Source organism: Triticum urartu, chromosome 1 (genome assembly GCF_003073215.2).
Source record: "Triticum urartu cultivar G1812 chromosome 1, Tu2.1, whole genome shotgun sequence".
NCBI classification, from domain to species: Eukaryota; Viridiplantae; Streptophyta; class Magnoliopsida; order Poales; family Poaceae; genus Triticum; species Triticum urartu.
The window spans coordinates 182,574,077-182,582,451 of record NC_053022.1 but is presented as its reverse complement, the minus strand read 5'-3'; positions in this window follow the sequence as shown (position 1 = coordinate 182,582,451).

Genomic DNA, 8,375 nt, shown 5'->3' with positions numbered 1-8,375 from the left:
ACATCCCTTGTCTTTATTATCTTAAGTCCGTTGATTCAATATGTTGAGGATGCTCGCATTCCTCAGTCGAATCCTAGAATTCATCCTTCTGGCTCAGACATCATTTTTAAACCTGAGCTGGATCTCGACCAATCAAATTGTCGTCAATTGTACCCCTTAGGCTACTCAACTTATCCATCCCTAATCAGAGCATTGCTTCTGATCCCTTGTCTAGGAATTCATAATTCCTTTGCATTTGAGCCTTGAGTTAGTCAGTTGTTTCTATAATCAGATGCACATGCATTCCTTCTTCCTTTGATAGAGTACCGATACTCACATCAGCTCCGTTGTAGACCACCAGACCTCTTGTTGGATTATTATCGGACAATGTCCTTCATATTCAAGTAACCTTGTGAGCCTTTCCATGGATATATAAAGCCTTTGGTAAATTGTATCCTCTGCTTCCTCAACCATGCTCTGTTTTCGAGCTGGTGGTATTTACTATTGAAGCTTGTGGTATATGTTTCCACAATACCCTGACGGGTTGAACCTATGCCTTTCTTATTATGTGTGAACTCGAAAGTTTTCACGAGTCATACTCTTCCGGTATTTTGCTAAATAAAATTTCTACACTACAGCTTCATCAAAAGCGAGAAGTAAAATGAAAGGTTATGCATGGAAGAAGTGGGAGTCGACCTTGAGCCTTTGCGTTCATGCCCATGGACCCGATGTGGAACATATCATGGAAGCTTCTTGCAAAACTTTTAATCAGTTGGATAATTCTTCCGGTGTTTTTGAATTGGATCCCTTGCAACTATGGTTTCGGCCATATTGATATTCCTTGATTCCTTTTCTCGGGCAAGTTTAAGCATTTGTCTTCTGTGGATCAATACCTAGTCCAACCTTTACTTTGATCTACCATCGAGTATTACACTTTGGTATCTCGAGAATATCATGGAACCGCATAACTCCTTATGAGTTCTTCATCAAGTGCTACATTCCCATTGATTCCAATTTTTCACGGGCTCTGAGTTATTAAACACTCAAAGACATCGATAACTGACTCAAGTCCGCATCGTGATTAATCAACTCTTGAGGTGATAAACTCGATCACGTCATTCCTAGCCTGCTTGGCTATACCTTTGTCATGCTGATTTTAACTATGCTACCTGGTCCTTCTTCCCGGAGCAAAAATTTTGAGGTGAGCTAATGAAAGTGCAACTATCCCTGGGTGGTTTTGGTAATTTCTAACAACATATAGCTCATTGAGCTAACATTATTCCAAGATTAATATTTTAGGAAAAGCTCAATGAATGGCATGGCATGGATGAGGAAAGTGGATCCCTTAAAATTCTAAGGACAAAAAGTTTGGCTCAAGCTTGAAGCTCAAGACTCTACATTTTATATTTTAGTGATCCAAGATCACATTGAGTCTATAGGAAAAGCCAATACTATCAAGGAGGGATGAGGTGTTGCTTAATGGCTTGCTTGCTCAAAATGCTTAGTGATATGCTCCAAAATCCTCAACTACCTTCCCACATCCACATATGACCTAAACTAAAAGTCAAACTCGGCCCCACCGATTCTTTCTATCCGGCGCCACCGAGTTTCAAATGTCATAGCCACTGCCACAAACCCTAGGCAAATCGGTCTCACTGATAGGGATCTCGGTCTCACTGAGATGGGATTGTAATCTCTCTGTTTCCCTTCGTAACGTTTCGGTCTTACCGAGATGAGCGACCGGTCCCACCGAGATTGCAATGTAAACTCTCTGTTTCCCTTTTGTAATATTTCGGTCTCACCGAGATGAGCGAATTGGTCCCACCGAGTTTACCTGACCAACTCTTTGGTTAGCTTATTACCAAAATCGGTCCCACCGAGTTTGTGTAATCGGTCACACCGAGATTACGTTATGCCCTAACCCTAACCATATGGGTCCTACCGAGTTGCATCTCAGTCCCACTGAAAATCCTAACGGTCACTAGGTTTGCTGAATCGGTCCGACCGAGTTTAACCATTCGGTCCCACCGAGTTTCGCAAATTGTGTGTAACGGTTAGATTTTGTGTGGAGGCTATATATACCCCTCCACCCACTCTTCATTTGTGGAGAGAGCCATCAGAACATACCTACACTTCCAATACACATTTTCTGAGAGAGAACAACCTACACTTGTGTTGAGGTCAAGATATTCCATTCCAACCATATGAATCTTGATCTCTAGCCTTCCCCAAGTTGCTTTACACTCAAATCTTCTTTCCACCAAATCCAAATCCTGTGAGAGAGAGTTGAGTGTTGGGGAGACAATCATTTGAAGCACAAGAGCAAGGAGTTCATCATCAACACATCATTTGTTACTTCTTGGAGAGTGGTGTCTCCTAGATTGGCTAGGTGTCACTTGGGAGCCTCCGACAAGATTGTGGAGTTGAACCAAGGAGTTTGTAAGGGCAAGGAGATCGCCTACTTCGTGAAGATCTACCGCTAACGAGGCAAGTCCTTCGTGGGCGACGGCCGTGATGGAATAGACAAGGTTGCTTCTTCGTGGACCCTTCGTGGGTGGAGCCCTCCGTGGACTCGCGCAACCGTTACCCTCCGTGGGTTGAAGTCTCCATCAACGTGGATGTATGATAGCACCACCTATCGGAACCACGACAAAAACATCCGTGTCTCCAATTGCGTTTGAATCCTCCAAACCCTTCCCTTTACATTCTTGCAAGTTGCATGCTTTACTTTCCGCTGCTCATATACTATTTTGCATGCTTGCTTGAATTGTGTGGAGATTGCTTGACTTGTGCTAAGATAGCTAAAATCTGCCAAGAACTAAAATTGGGAAAAGGCTAGATTTTTATTTGGTCAAGTAGTCTAATCACCCCCCCTCTAGACATACTTTCGATCCTACAAGTGGTATCAGAGCTTTGGTCTCCTTTTGCTTTGATTTCCATAGCTTTTGATGGTCATAGCCTTGGTTTCACAACCTATGAGAGTATGGCGTCTAGCGAGGGAAATTATCACCGTAGAGGTCCTTACTTTGATGGCACTAATTTTGCTAGTTGGAAGCATAAGATGAAAATGCATATTCTTGGACATAACCCCGCCGTTTGGGCTATTGTGTGTATTGGCTTGCAAGGTGAATTCTTTGACGGGAAAGAACCGAACCGTGAAGCCACCGCGGAAGAGTTGAAAATGCTGCAATACAACGCTCAAGCTTGTGATATCCTCTTCAACGGATTGTGCCCCGAAGAATTCAACAAAATCAGCCGTCTTGAGAATGCAAAGGAAATTTGGGATACTTTGATTGATATGCACGAAGGTAACGACTCCATCAAGGAATCCAAATTGGATGTGCTTCAAAGTCAACTTGACAAGTTCAAAATGAAGGATGGTGAAGGTGTTGCTGAAATGTACTCTAGGCTTGCTCTTATCACAAATGAGATTGCCGGCTTAGGGAGTAAGAGATGACTGATAGATTCATCATCAAGAAGATCCTAAGAGCCTTGGATGGAAAATATGATACCGTGTGCACATTGATCCAAATGATGCCAAATTACAAAGATCTCAAGCCAACGGAAGTCATCGGAAGAATTATTGCTCATGAGATGTCACTCAAGGATAAAGAGGAACTTCACAACAAATCAAGTGGTGCTTACAAAGCCTCATGTGAAGCCCCCACATCATCGAGTGAGAAACAAACCTTCAATGAAGAATTGAGCTTAATGGTGAAGAACTTCAACAAGTTCTACAAGAGTAGAAACAAAGAGAGAAGCTCCAAGTCAAGGTCCTACAATGACAAAAGATCTTCTAGTCGAGAGCGAAACTGCTACAATTGTGGAAGGCCCGGACACTATTCCAATGAGTGTACGACCCCCTACAAGAGAAGAGAAGATTCTCCCAAGAGAAGAAGTAGAAGAGAGGAATCACCATCTAGAGAAAGAAGGAGTAGAGATGATCGTTATGAACGAAGACCCTCACAGAGAAGCAAGGATTCAGAAAGAAAGGACAAGTCATCAAGGAGCTACACAAAACGAAGACATCAAGCTCATGTTGGTGAATGGGTATCCGGCTCCGACTCTGACAACCACTCCGAGAGAAGCTATCACCCCGACTCCGAATATACTCAAGATGAAGGTGTTGTCGGTCCAGCACTTGTGACAACCAACTCCTATGACATATTTGACTGACCAAATGAAGGAGTTGGAACATGCTTCGTGGCTAAAGGCCCAAAGGTATCACACCCCGAGTATGTTGATTTCAATAGTGATGAAGATGACTTGTTAGGTGATGATGATTTACTTGTTGACAACTCTAGTGATGAATACTATGATGAAAGGTCAATTAATCATGCTAATCAAGATAAAACGAATGACAATGATAAGGAGAAGATTGAGTCTCTAACTAAAGAACTAAACACTCTTAAGTTAGCTCATGAAACTATCTTAGGAGATCATCGCGAACTTTTAAGGACTCATGAGAAATTACGCTTTGAAAAGCTCAACCTTGAGCAAGAGCATGAGTTCTTAAAAGCAATCAGTGATGATCTTCGTAAGAGAAGTTCTTCTTACATTGCCAAGCGTTTACTCTTATCCACTTACATGCCTCAAGTCAAGTCTAGTAACAAGAACAAGAAAGATTCTTCCTCTGGTAGTAGCAATAATCATGCTAAATCCAATATTGTTGCTTCTAGTAGTTCTCTTGATTCCACTAATGATTCTCTTAGCCAAGTTACACTTGAGCAAGAAAATAGCTTATTGAAGGGAATTATAGAGAAAGGTGTTTACAAGAGCCTTGCCGGAAGTAACCAATTCGAGGAAATTGTACGCAAGCAAGGAAGGCACCGGAAGAATCAAGGTGTTGGTTTTGAACGAAAGTTCAATGCCAATGGAGTTGAGTGGGAAGAAGATCAATACCCCAAGACGAAGTTTGTTACTCAACAAGAGAAGTATGATCCTACTTATTTGAAAGGGACACAAGCTCAAGATGATCTTCCACCACAAGACAACAAGCAAAAAGGCAAGGACAAGCTTCAAGAGGAAATTGATGCATTTGAAGAAGCTCCTAAGGCCTTGGTCAAGTGGGTTCCCAAGACTACTTCAAGTTCCACTTCATCAAGTACAACTACAACACCGAGGATTCCCATCAAGATGGTGTGGATCCCGAAGAAGAAGAACTAGAGAGTTCTTGAGGGTGACTCCGCCAACATACTTCACTCTTATCATCTTGGCAAGAACAAGTGCAATCAACTTTCACATCTTGCACTAGTTCAAGGAGTCACAAACCCTCTTGTTGGTAAGACAAGGGACAAGGTAATCTAAAAGCTTTCATAGACATCATCTTGTGTGTGCATCACTTTATGTCTATGGATATCCTTGTTTGTTCCTTGTGGGACTAACCCGTGTAGGTATTGAAAGTGCAACTCACTCCAATGGATAGCTTCAAATGATCTACATCAACATTGAGCATCCACATCTTCAACATCTACATGAAGTCATCATCGACAAAACCCAAGGTTAGTTCATCCCTCTTAGGGGGATCTCACATCTAGGGGGAGCTTTACTCTAAGAATTGAGCTAAAGCAACTCTAATGGTGTGAACACAACAATGCTTTATGTAAAATTGGCAACCCCACTTGTGCTTAAACGATGAGTATGACCTATGATCAAATGTTCTCATTTGACTCCTAAGTCAATATACTCATATATAGATGACCTAGTCATCGCAAATTGTTTGATAGATGCTAGAATTGGTTGTGCATGCTTTGCCACATATTTCAATTGCCATTTTATTGTGTGAGCATGTTGATTGCATATTTTACTCATTCGAGGACATCCACTTGTTGTTTTGATTGATTGGTTTTCTTTTCTTTTGCCAAGTGGATGGACTATCTATGCTTTTCTCGTCTCAAACTCTATTCATGCTACATCACAAAATTTGATCAAGTCAGATTCGAACCACTCTGTGTGAGGAGCACTCGGAGTCCCCGATTCGTCATAGACTTAAACTTCCAAAACTTCTTTGTGCGTTTCGGTCTGATCGATTCATCCATTTCGGTCATACCGAGATCACTAAGTCGATCTAGGTTTTCAATCTCGGTGCAACCGATTTGAACCTTTCGGTCACACCGAGTTTTAGTAACTGATTACAGTTATGAATCTCGGTGCCACCGAGTTGTTCCACTCGGTCACACCGACAGGGTCGGGCTATATATACCCACGGGTCAAATTTTGGAAAACTTTCCGAACCTCCTCGACCCGCGCTTAGCCCACTCTGCCTCCAGGGTCTCCGGATCGTCTTCCTCGTCGCCAGCCGCCTCCTACCGCTGGTCTCCGCCGTCGTCAACCGGAATCATCCCCGCCGTTGCCGCTGGAGCGAGTTCATTGCCGAACTAGGGTATGAACTCGATCACTATGCTATCCCTATCTGATTCCTAGCACATTGTGTTCGCCATGTATCTTTCCACGATTGAGATCATTCTTATCCAGTCAAAACACTCCATAGTTTAGTCATGAATTGAAAATTTAGGGTTAGGTTTCCGCCGAAACCATCTCGGACCCACCGAGTTGTGGAACTCGGTACCACCGATTCGGCTCAAGCCATTGCACATGTAATTTTCGGTCTGACCGAGAATTGTAAATCGGTGTGACCGAGTTCAGGACTTTGTGAAACCCTAGCAGTCTCGGTGCCACCAAACTGTGACTCGGTCTGACCGAGTTCACTAGTTTAGGTTCCAACAGCTACTTCGGTATCACTGAGTTTACAAATCGGTTGATCCGAAATGCTTTCTGTGGAAAACTAAAACTAAGTTTTTGACTCATTCTTTTGCAAAAACCTCTGCATTTTGTGATGCTCATCCACTCTATCTCATCTATATCTATTCACAGGGTCTGCTGTCAGTGTTTGCAATATGTCTGATCAGAGTGACAGCCAGAACAAGTCAGAGGAGCAGGTTCACCTGAGTGAGGGCACTAGTCCCTCTAGCAGTTCAGATGATGGTAGCAGGAGCACCCCAAGAAACTTACCCAAAGCTGCCACCAGGGCCAAAAAGAAGAAGACCTCTGAATCTGAGGATGAAGACTATGTGGCAGTTGAGGATGAGGCCACTTCCAAGAAGAAAGTGGTTAAGAAGGAATATAGCACTGCTGCTGCCACCAAGCCAGGCATGAAGCAAAAGGTTCCTGCAAAGAGAATTCTAATGTCTAAGGCCAGAGCATCTACTCAAGTCCCTTTGGGATCTGAACCCAAAGAGGCTACTGCAGAAGGGAAGAAGAGGAAGGAGAGGATCAAAAAGACCACTGCTAGAGTGCTTGGGAGATCCTCAATCATGAGGGATTCTGAAGAGGAAGAGGAAGAAGAGGTTGCTGCACCAGCACCCAAGGCACGAAAGCTGATGGGTGATGCTATAAAGTTAGGGGCTGCAACATCAAAGCCCAAAGAAGCACCCAAAGCAGCCTCCAAGCCCAAGAGTGCACCTAAGAGGAATACCAGGAGTATACTAGCTACTGAGAAGAACAAGGCCCCAGTGCCTGAAGTTGCTGCTGATGAAGATGATGAAGGACAAGTCCTGAGAAAGCTCAAACCCAAGATTCCAGACCACAATGATGCTCATCCTGTGGCTGAGAACATGAAGATCAGGAGAGACTCAGGGTTGAGGCTATGGAGAGAGTCAGATCCATATGCCACCAGGAGAAGGACTGCTGTTGATTACAGGTTCCACACAAAGGAACAACAGGACTTCTATGAGACAGTGTTGCTTGACAAGAAGCCCATATAGTGTGACATGAGATGGGTCGACTAGGACTACATCAAGGAGAATGAGGATCACTATCCAGGTGTACATGATAGTTTCAAGGCTTGTGGAGTCGATGAGTTTGTGGCTCAGAAGCTCACAAAATGGAATGATGAGCTCATCATGCAGTTCTACTCCACAACTCATTTCTACCCAGATGGAAGGATTGTCTGGATGTCTGAAGGTACGAGGTACCAGTCCACGGTTGCTGAATGGGTGAAGTTGATCAATGCCCCAAAAGAGAGTGAAGATGACTTGGATGTCTATGCCAACAGGAAGAAGGATCACAACACAATGGCACACATGTACAAGGAGATCCCAAATGCTGCTCTTGAGACACATAAGTTTGGATATGCACATTACCTTTTGTCAGGCTTGCCAACCATCAACTGGATCCTCTGGCACACTCTCTTGCCAAAGTCAGGTGATCACAAGATGATCAGAGGCCATGCAATTAACTTGCTTCACATCTTTGATGTCCCACAGAAGTTCAAAGTCATGAGCCTAATAGTTGAAACTATCAAGAGGACTGCTGCAGATCAGAAGAGGAGTTGTGGGTATGCCCCACAGATCCAGGAGCTAATCAACTCCAAGATGGGCACTGGTACATATCTGCTG